Raw genomic sequence first — 16,608 nt, forward strand, 5'->3', positions numbered from 1 at the left:
GATTTCACCAGAGGTCGGGTTAAATTATTTGCTAGATGGTCATCCATGATAAGTAGAGATTTTTGCATGTCCCACTAGAATGTTGCACTTATTGGACATAATAGCTTAGCTTGACCCCGGTAGTGGGGTTACTTACTGAGTATTTCAGTTTCACTCTTTCTTATGATATGTTTTTTAAGTAAGGGCAAGGATAGACTGAAGAATGATAAAAAAGAATCTGTAATCGTGCAATTGGGATCAGACAGAAGCTTCCCCTCATGTTTTCATATTTTTCATGTTTGAAACAAGTCTTGATATTTGAAATTCTAGAACTTTTTATGTTAAACTTTCAAGTTCTTCAATGTTTTCCAGTTTTAAATTTATGTTTTTAGGGGACCCCGATTAAATGTTTTGTTTATTTTATTTATTTATTAATTTAAAATTTTTGTTTGAAATAATCAGCTCTGTTTCACTAAATTTATATTTTATTGGTCAAAATGTTTGAATGAAAATGTGTAGTCATGAGTAACGGTCTTTGTTAAAGTACCCGAATGGTCGGGTCGTTACACTCTATTTGTAGTTATAATCATTACTTAATTATTGCATTGATAACCAATTAAAAAAGGAAAATAATTTGGTGCCTCAGTGTTGCACTTCATTTTTGTGCATTCCATGCAAGTGTCTAGTTACAAGTTGTCAAGTATGAAAATGGATAATCTTTAAGAAAATATATATGATTTAATATTTTTTTTCTCTCTGTGATTAAATGTGATGCATGAAGATGAATCCAAGTACAACCTAGGTTGCACCCATATCCACTTTGCACTTGGCTATCCAATGCTTATCATGGACACGATAACTTGTTCACCAAAGATGCATCCTTCTCGGTCTTCTCAAAGCTCTAATGCCTATATTGGATATAGGACGAACTGTCTTACGACGTTCTAAATTTAGCTTACCAGCCCAACCATGGAAGATGCTTATTACTCATTGGCATGAAAGTGACAAAAGATGGGCTATGTGTACAACGATTTGATTTTGAAAAAAAAAAAATCAAAAGTTAAAATCATTTGAAATAATTCTAATTTTTGCGTATATGATCCACTGAGTGAGGGTATCCTATACAAAAGTCTGAATAAGAAATTGTAAAGTATTTATTTCTTGTTATAAAATCATTAATTGAGAAGACTAATATTTCACATGAAGATTATATACGACTTGATAATCTTAGTCCTGAGTGAATTATAAACGCTTGCTTGGAAGGACTCGCTCTTAGTAGCCATTGTAGTTTATTCAATAAATCTTCCATTTTGATATCTACACTTTGATTTTTTTTATTTTTTTTATTTTTTGGTTGTCAATATTCATACTCAATTAAGAGAATAGATGTGAGTTCAGCTTTGTATTATATCAACTATTTTTTTTTTCATCGACTCCAACAAAAACAAACCATAACTGGGAAAGATGGAGTGAAGCAATCAGAGGAGAAAAGAGATGCTAGCCATTCTATGCATGTATTCATTCGGTTGGAAAAAACCTCCCGCTTTTATCACATGAATAAACAGAAAAATAACAGAGAAATTAAAAGAAAACAATAAAACTGGAAATATAAGAATTTACATGGAAAACTCCCAACTTGGAGAAAAATAACGAACCACCAAAAAGAAATCCACTATGTGAAAAATAGCACTCTTTCAAACTACTCACATCTTTTTCTCACCCTCCAACTAGAGAATATAAAATGAATTTAATTAGAATTCGCACACTAAGCTTAAAGTGTTTCTAGCTGAGACAACTTGAACCTAAAGGCATAGGCTCCTTTTATAGGTTTGGAGTCCATCCTCATTCTTCAATTTAATCAATGTCGGATAAACTACATTTCTAATATTTTGTCAAAAATCCAACACACTCCAACAAACCTATGGTGTCCTCATCGGCAATTGTGGAGGTAGCTAGAGGTGGAGTTATGGGTGCAAATAAAGAGGGTTTGAAGGATTTCAAATAATTGTTGATATGCTTTACGAAGCTATTGAAGATGGGTTAACATCAGTTTTAAATTTTTGCATACAATCTCATCATTATTTTTGTATTGAAAATGTTGTTTTTCTTCTACACTTTCCATATTTTAAACAATGTCCCATAGAGTCCTTATATATACTCCAAAAACACCCAAATTTTTTTTAACTATTAGTATCATTTTACATGTATTTATCCGTACATATAGCTTATGAAATTCATCCCAATAAGTTTTGAGTCTTTGAGTTTGGGAGGAATGGAAAAAATTAGCAATTGCATATGCACCTTCCTCGCATTTTACGTTTACAGGGCACAATTTAAGTCCTAGAGGCTTCTTATATACTGATAAACACCCACATTTTGCATACATATGTGTCTTTGGGTATGTGGATAGATGGAGAGTTTACAAAATCTAATCCTTCTAAAATATAGATTTATATTATAAATATATTAAATTAAGTGTAATGTAGATGTCCATTATTAGTGTCCATTGGCCATGTGTCAGTTATCTATTAGCTCATGTGTTGTCCATATGTCTCAAGATTACATACTATTTAGTGTTCATGTAATCCACCTCCTACTTGTTAAATTGCCTATAAACAGTAGCATTTTGTGGGTTTTGAAAGATACACATATTGTTGATTAATCCAAAAAGATTGGAGAAAGTAGAGAAATTCATATTTTGTTATTTAATTTACTTTTTGTTATTTATTTATTTTATATATTTATATATTATATTATATTTATTTTAATATTTATTTATTTTATTTTATATTTTTATTATATTATATTTTCTCCATATTCGTGTTCTCTTTATGCGTCGTTGTGCTCCTCAAATTCACAGCACATTATCAGCACGAACTCCTATTATTTTCCTTGCTAAAAGTAGATCCTAAAGATATGTCGGTTTTTCCCTCTTCGTTATAATTAATAAATTTAATATTATTTTTCATATTTAATATTTATTAAATTTCTAATATAAATACAATATTTTATGATAGTGTTGTCATGACAAATCTCACAAACTTAGAATTTGTCGCTCTTGATATTAACGGTAATAATTATTTGTCATACGTGCTTGATGCCGAAATCTACCTGGATGCTATAAATCTTGGAGAGACTATTAAAGAGGAAAATACGATATCCAGTCAGGACAAAACAAAAGCTATGATTTTTCTTCATCAGCATCTCCATGATGGATTGAAAATGGAGTATCTTATAATAAAAGATCGTCGTATCTTGTAAAAAATTTTGAAAGAAAAGTATGATCATGGAAAAACAGTTTTTCTTCCTAAAGCTCGTTCTGAGGGATGCACTTGAGACTACAAGATTTCAAATCAGTAAGTGATTACAACTTTACATTATTTAAAATCAGTTCGAAATTGTTGTTATACGAAGAGAAAATTACTGATGTTGATATGTTAGAGAAGATGTTTTCTACATTTTAAGTCTCGAATATGCTTCTGCAGCAGCAACATCGAGAGAAGAATTTAAAACAATATTCTGAACTAATTTCATGTCTTCTCGTAATCAAATAAAACAATGAGTTATTGATGAAAAATTATGAATCTCGACCAACTAGAATGACACCATTCCCTAAAGTGAATGCTGTGAATTTCAATATTAATCGTGATCGAGGTTGTGGTCGAGGTCGAGGTCGTAACCATGGCAGAGGAAGAAATAATTATTATTTTCGTGGTGGTCGTTCTAATCATTCAAATTTCAAAAAAAAAAAAACACGAAATGATGGTCATAAAGGAAAAACTCCATATGATAAGAGTTCGAAAAGTGTTGAAAATGAATGCTTCTGATGTGGAATGACTGGGCATTACTCACGTACTTGTCGTGCGTCAAAACACTTAGTTGATCTCTATCAAGCATCCTTAAAGAAAAAAAAGAAAAATGTAGAAGCAAATTTTACATACCAGGATAATGACATATTTAACCCATTCCATATGACAAATTTGGATATGGCAAACTTCTTTGAATCTCCTGAAGAGAAAATTGGTAGAATTGATGAAACATCAAATGTTTTCTTTGACTTAAAATATCTAGACTTAATGTCGTTTTTTTATTCATCTCCATATTTTTTTCCTTTTAGTAGATGTTAATCTTTGTATATTCCAAATGTTGTTTTTCTTATTGTAATTATTTTCTTTTAATGAAGAAGCCTGAATCATTTAAATATGTTGGGTGACTAAAAAATTGAGTAAAGAATATCTATGTCTGATAGATAGTGCAATTACATATATAATACTTAAAAGTAGAAAATATTTTTCCAAACTGACAATGCTGGAAACAAAAGTTAATACAATATCAGGTTCTGCAAACCTAATTGAAGGGTTTGGAAAAGCAAATATTATTTTGTCTAGAGGAACAAAATTTACAATTGACAATGTATTGTTCTCTAGTCAATCAAAGAGAAATCTACTTAGTTTTAAAGATATACATTGCAGTGGTTATCATATTGAGATTGATAAAAAGAATAGTATGGTGTATTTGTATATCATATCTATTGTTTCATATGAAAAATGTATATTAAAAGAGTTGCATGCTTTATCTTCTGGATTATATTATACTCATATACGAGTATTGAAACATATACAATAATGAACCTGAAGTTCATGAATCCAGACGTATTTACAATTTGGCATGACAGATTAGGTCATCCAGGGTTTGTAATGATGAGAAGAATTATTGAGAATTCAAATGGTCATCCATTGAAGAGTCAGAAGATTCTTTAATATAATGAATTATTATGTGATGCTTACTCTCAAGGCAAATTAATCATTAGACCATCACCGGTCAAAGTGGGGATTGAATCATCTGCATTTTTAAAACAAATTCATGGTGATATATGTGGACTTATTAACCCACCAAGTGGACCATTTAGATATTTTATGGTATTAATAAATGCATCCAGCATATGGTCACACGTGTGCTTATTATCAAGTCAAAATCTTGCATTTGCAAGATTACTTGCTCAAATAATTAAGTTAAGAGCACAATTTTCTGATTATATAATTAAGACCATTCATCTTGATAATGTTGGTGAGTTTACATCCCAAATTTTTAATAATTATTGTATGTCAATTGTGATAAATGTTGAACATCCTGTAGCTTATGTTCATACAAAAAATGGTCTAGCAGAATCATTCATAAAATATTTGCAGTTAATTGTTAGACCATTGTTTATGAGAGCTAAGCTTCTTACATCTATATGGAGACATGTTATTCTGCATGCAGCGTCATTTATACGCATTAGGCCAGTAGCTTATCATAAGTACTTCATTATAATTAGCTTATGGTTATGAGACAAATATTTTTTCCATCTGAGAATTTTTAGATGTGTAGTATATGTTCCAATTGCTCCACCACAACGTACTAAGATGGGTCTTCAAACAAGGTTAGGAATATATGTTGGATATGATTCCCCATCAATTATTAAATATCTTGAACCCCTGATGGGTGATGTATTTATTGCACGATTTGCTAATTGTCATTTTAATGAGACAAATTTTCCAACATTAGGGGGAGGAAGTAATAAGTTGGAAAAAGAAATTACATGGAATATATCGTTATTGTCTCATTTAGATCTCCGTACAGATCAATGTAAACTTAAAGTTCAAAAGATAATTCATTTGAAAAATATAGCAAATCAGTTACTCGATATATTTATAGATGCAAAGAAAGTAGCTAAGTCACATATACCAGTTGCAAACGTTTCATCAAAAATTGATATCTAAACATAAAAATTTGTCACTAATGAGATTGAAACATACCAGAAGCGTGGTAGACTAGTGCGTTTCAAAATAAAAATCCTCGAAAAAGAAAAATAATTAATAGTCAAGAAGACTTGGTTGAGGATGTAAATACCCATAAAGAAATTCATGACATAACTAATAAGGAAGGTAGAATACATAAAGATAATAATGAGATTTCAATAAACTATGTTATGATAGGAAAAAGATGAAACCGAACTCATGTAGTTATTGACAACATTTTTTCGTATAATGTTGCTCTTGATATTATTGGGATTGGTGTCCTAAATCTCTCTTGTATTCTTGTAGTTTGTAAACATTGTATAAACTAATTGTTATTTTGTGAGCATTTACTCAATCCAATAAACAAAGAACCTAGGTTATTTTATGTAATTTAAACATGTATGTAGAGACATATGATAATGGGCAAAAATGCACGTTATTACAATGCTAAGTTATTAAACAATGAAGGTTTGCGTTGATAAAATATGTTAGATTGCGTCCAAAAAGCATTAAGTTCATAACATTGCGATTGCATGTGTTCATCGCATAAAAACAATTAACTTTTGATATTTTATACAGAATATGCGTTGACGCAAGGCAGAAAATGTGATCACAAGAAATCAACAGTCGAACGCAGTATTACCGCAAGGCTTTGCAATGATTTGTGCTCGCAAGTATCTGCTCAAGAAGGATTGCTGCATAAAGCCGCCGCAACTTGGTGGGCGCATCTGGGTGAAAAGCATAATTAATCACGATGGGACAGAAAGCTGATGACGGTCGAGTCCGAATTAAGTTGACAAGCCGCTAACGGTCTACTGTAGCAAGTACACTCAGCTTTTTGGTGACAAATATTCGACGCATCAGTCAGAGAATTAAAGTCATCCCACTGTGCAATTATAAGAGAGAAGTCGTCTTTCACCCCGAAGCTCTATAAATACCAAAGGCAACCTTCAGAAAAGAAGTTCGAACAGTTCAGATAGTTAGAGAATTTTCCTTAGACAGATTAGCTTTGTTCTTAGATTTTCTTTTATTTAAGGCGGAAGCGAGAGAAGCGAGATTGTGCCGATAGATCGTTCCGGTGAACTTGGGAGAGTGCCGGAAGCATCGAGATCAGAGAGAGAGTCAGCTCTTGCGGAAGCAGGAATATCTTTTGAACAGAATAAAGTTGACAGTGTCAAAGCCTTAGGAAGTAAGGGATTGCTGTCAGGCTCTCTATCCTTATCTTCCATTATCATTTTGTACTTAAACTCATCTATAGAAATGGAACTTACTTCTTTATATCTGTTCACTTTCTGTTTATTACGCATGAGTAGCTAAATCTTTCGAATGGGTTGAGAAGTACTTAGCTAGCATACTGGGGATATTCACTCTATGCGATTATCTTGTATTATGTATGCATCATTCATCTATTAGAGATACTCAGGAGGGTAATCTAAGGGAAGAATCTAGGCTTGAAAAATTCAGGTTAGAATCTAGGCTTGAGAGAGACAGATTAGAATGCATAATCAAGAGATAGGAGCTTAAGAATAAACACTGTTTTCTATTAATGCATCGCATACATCCTAAAGATAGGATATGATTGTGTGCGGTCACCTTGTCTTTGTGTGCATCATCGCATAGGAAAAGAGTAGAGACTTAGGAATAAGCTCTATGGACATTTTTGCATTTAACACATGCGTCCTAGAACTAGGAGCACCGCATTTGCATTGAAAAATGACTTGCTGTCGCATGAGTGTAGCATGATCGCATAGTTTGACGCATTCCCGGGAAATGCTAGCTAAGGACTTTCTCAACCCGTTCCTCCGCATACTTAGTGCATCTACCGCATAATCGATCTTTTCTCAAATCTGCCGCATACATTTATTTTTATACCGCAAACAACAACCCAAACAACTATTTGATTTATTTGGTTACCACAAAGTCTTCTTAGAAATTATCACCGCATATTGTTTTTCCTAGTCCCTAAGTTCGACTCTGGACTTACCAGGAAACTCAGTGGGGTTTATACTTGGATTCCGTTGAGAAAACTTATTGCTCAACACATTTCTATCACCACATCTCATTCCATAATTTCATCACATAAAATAACACATCAACATACAGATGGATCATATTTAAATGATAACTTAAACGGTCTGTAGTAGATGGATAAGGTTGGGTACCTTATCCTAGTAACACTACGGATATGGCCTGCTTTGTAGATGTTACAAGTGTTGTAAAGTGCTACAAATGATCTGATCCATTCATGTATAGGTATGTGAATGGGGGTATCCTATACAAAGAGTTTGTATAAGACCAGACCACGAAATGACTAGTCTTATTATATAACATTGTTAATAATAGATGCTTACATTTCACCAAGATGACCATAGGTAACATGACTTGAATCCTGAGTGAGTTGTGAACTCCTGCCTATGAAGGCGGTCTTTTGATTTGCATAAGTGAGAGTAGCTAGATCATCGACTCAATATGCTTACAATTTTGGGGATTCGTCTGACTAGGGAGTTGGGAACACAGCTACACAAGGCAAAATTCACTCATACCCTAATGTCGAGATAAGTAGGTAAATTGCTCTCTTAAGGTCTGATTCCAAGGCTTGAATAATGTATTCCAAGGCTTGAACACAGCTATGAAGGCGGTCTATGATATAATTACAATAATGTATTTGATACATTATAATGTAAAGTTTATTTTGAGAGGAATTAAATATTTGAACGATTCAAATACTAATTATATGAATGAGATTCATATAATTAAATTTAGTATAAACGAGATTTATATCAAATACCTTGATTAACTGAGAGAAATATAAAAACTATAGTTTATATGTTGTATTTGATATAACATGCAGTTTAATTGTATGATAAGTTGGTTATATATATATATATATAATTAAATTTTGAATTTAATAGAAGGAAAGAGTTATAACTCCCCTCCTCTTTTTCTCTTTAAATAGATGTGTGGCATTGAGGGGTTAGGGGACTTCTTCTTCCTCTGCATTTTACGTAGGGTGAAAGAAACTGAATTTTCTCTCTCTGATTTTTACTCCCAAGATCACACGGAGAAGAAAAATTGTTCTTCTTTTCTCATTCCCAAGAGAACATAAAGGTTGACCTCTTGGTGGTGGCCATTTGTTTTGCTGGAAATTTTTGGAGATCGAGATCATGATCGAAGTGTTCGTGACCGAATCAAGAGAATACACAAAGAATTTTTGTCTTCAAGGGTAAGTTTCTTTAAACCCTAATTCTAATTCCCTCCAAACATGCTGTAAATTTATTGATTATGCATAATTTGATTGATATGTAAATTGGGATTATGTAAAAAGATTAAAATTGGGACCGGTTCCCTTCCGCTGTGAACCTTCAACAGTTCTTTCAGATATTATATCTGAAAATGAGAATTTTAAACCAAAATCTATTGAAAAATGTCAACATAGGAAATATTGGCTTTAGTGGAAAGAAGCAATCGAAACAGAATTAGCAATCGAAACAGAATTAAACTCACTTTTAAAACGTTAGGTTTTTAGACCAATAGTCCGAACACCAGAAGGTGTCAAAACTGTGGGATACAAATGAGTATTTATGAGGAAAAGAAATGAAAATAATGAGGTTAGAAGATAAAAAGCAAGATTAGTTATACGTGGTTTCTCACAAACACCTAGTATTGATTATGAGGAGACATATTCTCTAGTGGTGGATGCAACTAAACTAAGATATTTGATTGGTTTGACTATTTATGAAAATTTGGACATGCATTTTATAGATGTATTCATAGCATATTTATATGGATCTCTTGATAATGATATTTATATGAGAATCCCATAAAGATTTAAGGTTCCTAAAACATATAAATCAAATTCCCAGGAATTATATTCAATAAAGTTAAAGAGATCGCTATATGGATTGAAACAATCAGGACGAATGTGGTACAATCGCCTGAGTGGAAAGAAGGATATCAAAATAATCCAATATGTTCATGTGTTTTTATAAGAAATCACGGTCAGGATTTGTTATTATAATTTTATATGTTGATGACTTAAATACAATTGGGACTCTTGAAGAGCTTTCAAAGGAAATAGAATATCTTAAGAAAGAATTTGATATAAAGATCTCGAAGAAATAAAAATTTGCCTTGGCTTGCAAATTGAACATTTAGCAAATGGAACATTTAAAAGGTTATACATGAACAAAGCACATCCATTGTACATTCCAATGGAAGTTCGTTCATTAGATGTGACGAAAGATATATTTTGACCTCGAGATGATAATGAAGAACTTCTTGGTCCTGAAGTACTATATTTTTGTGTCATTGGTGTACTTATGTATCTTGCTAATAATACAAGATCAGATATTGCATTTTCAATAAATTTATTACCAAGATATAGTTCTTCTTCAATAAATAAAAAAAAAACATTAGAACGGAATTAAGCATATACTCCGTTGTCTCCAAGGAACGATCAACATGAGTTTGTTTTATTCAAATAAATCAAATTTTTATCTAGTTGGCTATGAGATTTTGGATATTTACTTGATCCACACAAAACTAGATCTCAAACAGGTTATCTATTCACATGTGAAGAAATTGTTATACCATGGCGATCAGTGAAACAAACTATAACGACCACTTCCTCAAATCATGCTAAAAAATTCTTGCAATTCACAAGGCTGGTTAAAAATGTATATGGCTAAGATCAATGACTCAGCACATTCGTGGGACATGTGGTTTATCTTCTAACAATATTATACGAAGACAACACAACTTACATAACCCAAATCAAAGGAAGATATATTAACGGATATAGAACACATATTTCATCAAAACTTTTCTAAACTCATGATCTTAAAGAAAATGACGACATCACTATACAACAAATTTGTTCAAAAAATAATCTGACAGACTTATTTGCAAATGCATTACTTACCGCGACTTTTGAAAAACTGATGCACAACATTGGAATTCGGCGACTCGGAGATCTCAAGTGATATTTCCACGAGAGGAGTAAATATATTTTTAAGAGTATCAGATTATATGAAATATGTACTCTTTTTCCTTCACCAGAATTTTTTCCAATAGGTTTTTTTCTTGTAAGGTTTTAACGAGACATATTTCATATATATAATGGGCATCTAAGGGGAGTTTTAATTAGACATATTTAATATATATAATGGGCCTCTAAGAGGAAGTATTATAAATATATTAAATTAGATATAATGTAGATGTCCATTGTTAGTGTCCATTGATCAGACCATGTGTTACTTATCTATTAGACCATATCTTGTCATGTGTCTCAACATTACATATTATTAGTATTCATGTAATCAATAATGGCATTTGGTGGATTTTGAAAGACACGTATTGGTGATCAATCCAAAAAGATGGGAGAAAGTAGAAAAATCCATTCACTTTATTTACCTTTTGTTATTTATTTATATTATATATTTATATATTATATTATATTTATTTTATTATATATTATAATTATATTATATTTTTTTCATATTTATGTTCTCGTTGTACACCGTTGTGTTCCTCAAATTCACAACAATTTAGAAATTTATGCAAGGAAACATTGTTTTATATATTTTTGGAACATAACTACTAAGAGCAGTTCTTTTATGGGCTCTTTCAAAGCAAAGCCCAATAACCCGATTCAGGCAAGAAAATATTTATGGTTAACTAGACAAATAGTTAAATCCAAATTCAAGTTTTGAAAAATAGAAAACCAACCAAATCCTTAACATGGAGGATGATTCTGAAGAATCTAAACTTAATCTCAGTGCTCAACTTTTGCAAGTGTCCAGCAAATGGATTTAAGCATGTTTTTATAGATTTAAGCATGCTTCGAAGCAATTTAAGATACTACTTATCATTCCAAATTTTTTTCTTTATTATCTACTTTTTACCGATGATTGAAAAAATTAAGCCAAATTTTAAGAATTAAAAAAAGTTCTTTTTTTAAAAAAAAAATTGACTAAGAATTGAACCATTGTCCTTGAGAAAAATGTAAATCATTGTAAGAAATATAGATAAAATAGATTTTATTTTAAAAAACAAAAATAAAAAACTAAGGTCCTACTTAGTAATCATTTTATTTTTGGTTTTCGCTCTTGAAAATTAAGCAATAGACACTATTTTCACTTCCAAATTTCTTTTATGTAATCTTTTTCACCAAATGGTTTAAAAAACCAAGCCAAATTTTGAGAATTAAAAAAAGTAATTTCCAAAAAGTTTCTCTCTTTTTGAAATTTGGCTAAGAATTCAAGCATTATATTTGAGAAAGATACAAATAATTATAAGAAATATGGATAAAATGGACTTAATTTTCAAAAACAAAAACAAAAGACCAAATGATTATCAAACGAAACCTAAATGATTACCAAATGGAACCTTAGAATTTATCAAAATCACTTTTGCCATGTTATTGTTAATTCACAAATATATCTTTAATCATCCCAAATCAATTTCATATTTCATTTTAAGCTTATAAATGTAATACCATGGAAATTGATTTTAAATCATTACAAACATGTTTTCCCTTAAAAAAAAAATTACAAACACGTTTAGGAGTAAATTAAATCATTTCACAATTGCTCCCAAACACCTATAGGCTATAGTAGTGTTATTAGATGGTAATATAGCCGAAAAACTCAGTTTTGTAGAATCTGGAATAAACAAAACCTAACATAGAATTCAAATGACAAATAACCATACTCTGTCAAACACCTCCAAGAACTTGTCAAGAAGAAAAAAACTCATTCAGGCATTCTTCACAATCGGTAAGAAATTACGACTTCGACTTTTCGAAAGCAAAGAATCAAGTTTCAGTTCATAATTCATTCACAAGAACAAAACTAATAATAATTTTCAAACCACAGATAACCGATAACAGTTAATTCAAGTCTTCCTGAGTTTGCAGATAGAGCGATTCTTAAACAGTCTCATTTAAATGAGCCCCGGGGACTAACTATCATCTATACAGAACGGCTCCAAACCAATAGAAAATGACCTAATGGATAATTATAAAGCTCTTTAGTAACCGAAGTCCATGGATATCTTGAATTAATGGTGCTTCAGTTTAGTTAAAGGGAAAGCAACTTAATGTTCATCTAACTTCGAAGGGAAACTATCAATCTAAATTTAAAAAAAATGTATGCCACACCTCCTAACGGAATGAGGAAATAAAGTAAACTTCTGAAAAAACATAATAGTTTTTAAAAATATTTTCGTTAATTCAATTCTTTAGAAGATAGAGAAAATAGACTAACTAGGAACTAAATGGTTACCAAACCAACCTAAGGGATCAAATCTTTTGATAAAGCAACATACTAAATTCTTCAATTAGAAACCCAAAAGGCTAAGGTTCAAATTAAACTCACAATTGCTTTATGTCTTTCAACAACAATAATCCCTGTTACCCAGAAATTAAATCAATCTCAATAGCAAATACCAATTCTCCATTCAAAGGACAAGAACAGAAATATTAGAAAAGGAATCTTATGATATTGCATTGAAAATTAACCAAAAATCCAGGTACCGAGAGCAACGGCAGAACTCAAAGCATCAAAATTAAAAAAACAATAAGTCTCCTCTTTCCAGAACAAATAAGACAAAATCTTAAATTTAAAAGCAAATCAAAACAGAGAAAGGGCTAGATAGAACTAACAAAAGTTTCAAAATTTTCACCAGATCAAAATTAGTCGACGCTTTGCATAATATCCTCAGCGGTGAATTTAGTGCCCTTATCCTTATCTGCAGAAGCACGGCCCTTAGCCTTACGATCAAGCAGAGACTTCCTGTCCTTATCCAACTTGAGCTTTGTGATCATAACCTTCGACGGCTTGATTCCGACATTGACGGTGGAGCCGTTCACCTTCTCTCTGGTGATGCGCTCAATGTGAATGATCCACTTCCGACGGTAGACCTGTACGACCTTACCTTCACGGCCTTTGTAGGTTCCTCTCAAGACCTGAACTTCGTCGTCCTTGCGAATCGGCATCGAGCGGACATTGTACTTGGAACGGAGGTCGCCGGAGAGGGGCGCGCTCATCAAAATCCGCCGGACGCTCGACGGCGCTGAGAAGTGAGCCTTACGATTCTTACGGCGGGAGCTGGAAACTCTAGGATTATACTTCATTGTGATTGATTAGGGTTTTGGCGTCTCTGTTGAGTGAATCCGAGAGAATTGAGGATAACCAAAGGCAAGAGGAAGAAAACCTAATTTTAGAGGTTCTTTTTATATTTAGGGAAATTGTAAATATTGGATTCGTATTTACCAAAATACCCCCGATTCATGCTTTCATGATTCTTTTCTTTCTCGCTATTTATTTTTACTTCTTAAATTTTAACATATTACCCATGATTGAGCACCATGTAAACTGTTGAAGCTTTAAGTTATGGACAATGGCATATATCACGATTTAGCACCCAATGGTAAGATTTAATTAGCTGCTAAGATATTGGATTAAGTATTATAAACTTGAATAATTAATATTTAAAACATTAATCGAAAGTAACATTGAATTGAAAAAAATCAAGAGAGATGACACGACGTTTTTAATCTGGTTTGATTTCTCAACCTATTTCACAAGGTCATGCTTAGAGAATAAGGTTAATCAATTAGATATTAGTAGAATTTACCATCAATATTTACTTTTGCATAAAAGCACTATCTTCTTAAATCATTTTCCATCGAATGAAGATTTACTTTCAAATTATTAATCAAGTTACACAACATAGTTTATTTATTATTTTTTCCTTTTTTTTATTTTGTCTTTCTAATTATTTAGAATCCATTTAATAGATTTATATATTTACTATATTTATATCTTAAATTATTGTTTATAATAAGAATATTAGTTTTTACAACTCTTGAATTGTGCAATGAATTTGTCGATTACAAATTGTGGGATAGAGAAATAGAACCATCTAATTTGATTCGTTCTCAATAGCCATGTGATGATCATCTTAGGGTGATCATTTTGTCGACGAATGCTCCTCTTACACTCGTAGTCTCTGAAGGATGAGAACCAACTATGTAGCATTTACATCGAGAATTCAAGTATTGTATACGTCATTAGTCCGATCCTTTGTAGGAACTACCCATAACAAGGGAAAGGAGGTTAATTAAGACTGGTCTGTTCTGGTTATTCTAACTAGTACGGACTGAAAGCTTTCCTTTTTAGATGCTTTAGACATTTCTAGACATATCATAACATTCTAAAAGCTAGGCTCTTATCGACCATGAAGTCAAGGCGAGCCTGATTCTGAGGAGGAAGCAGTAGGTGAGCAGCCATTGAAGTAGTCACAATATATGGAAATTATTCTGGGCTTCGTGATCGAGTCGATCTAAGTTTAGTGATCGATTTGAGGTTTTTACCCATTTCTCATCACGATATAGCCCAATCAAATTGCCAATCGTCAACATTTCGAAACCAGATCGATGCATCGTGCAACACCACTGCCTTGAAAGCAAATTTGGCAGGATGTCACACCCCGCCCCAGATTATCTCTTAACCTGGAAAGGAGTATGACTGCAACAGTTACCAGCCTAGCGCCAGCACTTACTGCCTAACTTAACCTCTTAACCTCATTCAAACCCTGAATCCATACATTTCATCAATATATTGAACAGATTATTTGAAACTTAACACATTTACATTACAGGGTTTTCTAACATTGTTCATACATACGCTTATGTATATTACAAACTTAGTGAGCTTAACATACAACATCAGTCCCTATATGACATATACATGTGTACTATCAATTACAGAGTCATCGATTTTTTCAACCTGTATCTTTGAGTGACACAACAGCAATAGAGACGTCCTTTGGGAACTGACCGCTACCTGGAGAGACATTTGAAAACATGAGCTAGTAGCCCATTGAGTGACTAGCTTTTAAAAACATTGACTATGCATTAAAACTGGAAATCAATACTGAAAGCTTTATCTGAAAACATAAACAACATTCACATAAACATTAGCGCACCATAATATATCACAATGTGTTTGCACTAGAATATAACTGGCTATTTCTCATCTGAGAGTGGCTCAAAAGTTTTACTCTCTATTCCAGCCCTGCTTGTTCACTGTATGGTTAGGGAAGGAAACCTTCGCTCCAACCCTCTAAGTAATCCTTAGGTTAAGTTGCGACGCCTTCGTCCACTACCTTCACTTAATCCTACTCAACCAATCCCAGGGTTAAGGTGTGACTCCTCTGTCCAACACCTTCCTCAAGTGTGACGCCTCCGTTTAACACCTGAAGTGTGGTTCCTAGGATCAAGACATGACTCCTTTGATCAATGTCTCCCCTTAAGGTGTGACTCCTAAGTTCATCACCTGAGGTGTAAGGCTCCTCTGTCCAATGTCTCTTCTCAAGGTGTAACTCCTTCGTTCATCACCTGAGGTGTATGGCTCTTCAATCCAAGTCCAAGTATCTATAAGCTCTCATAGCCCGGCTTCCAGTTCCAACTCATATCTAGTCCTGTCTCAAGTACCTTCTCCTTGGTCCCTCAATACTGAGCCTCTCATACTTCTTAAGGCACAATCCTAGCTCTACTAGGATTCAGTAACTCAAGAACACCTAGTGCTATCGCCTACTTATAGCTAGTGAAACACTTAGCTATTCTTTCACACATCACAGTCAATGCATAACAAATATCATGTAAGTATGTTCAATAAACATAAGTTGAACAATCATTCTTAAAGCTTTTAGAAAACATTTAGAGTCACTCACAGTCTTTGATATCAACCTTTTAACGCCCAGCACCAATAGCCATTGACTCAAGCTTTAACTTGACTAGGCAACAACTTCTTCACCATGCATCCATGTCTTGCCTTAGGTGTTC

At 32.6% G+C, this 16,608-nt stretch overlaps 2 pseudogenes; one reads left to right on the forward strand and one right to left on the reverse strand.

Annotated features, from left to right (window-relative positions):
• Positions 1-3,003: 3,003 nt before the first annotated feature.
• LOC150033474 (uncharacterized) lies at positions 3,004-10,741 on the forward strand (annotated as a pseudogene).
• A 2,496-nt stretch (positions 10,742-13,237) lies between these two features.
• On the reverse strand, positions 13,238-13,969 carry LOC120087795 (large ribosomal subunit protein uL24z pseudogene; annotated as a pseudogene).
• Between the last annotated feature and the right edge of the window lie 2,639 nt (positions 13,970-16,608).

This window comes from Benincasa hispida, chromosome 10 (genome assembly GCF_027475165.1).
Source record: "Benincasa hispida cultivar pf3 chromosome 10, pf3_genome.v1.1, whole genome shotgun sequence".
In the NCBI taxonomy this organism is placed as follows: domain Eukaryota; kingdom Viridiplantae; phylum Streptophyta; class Magnoliopsida; order Cucurbitales; family Cucurbitaceae; genus Benincasa; species Benincasa hispida.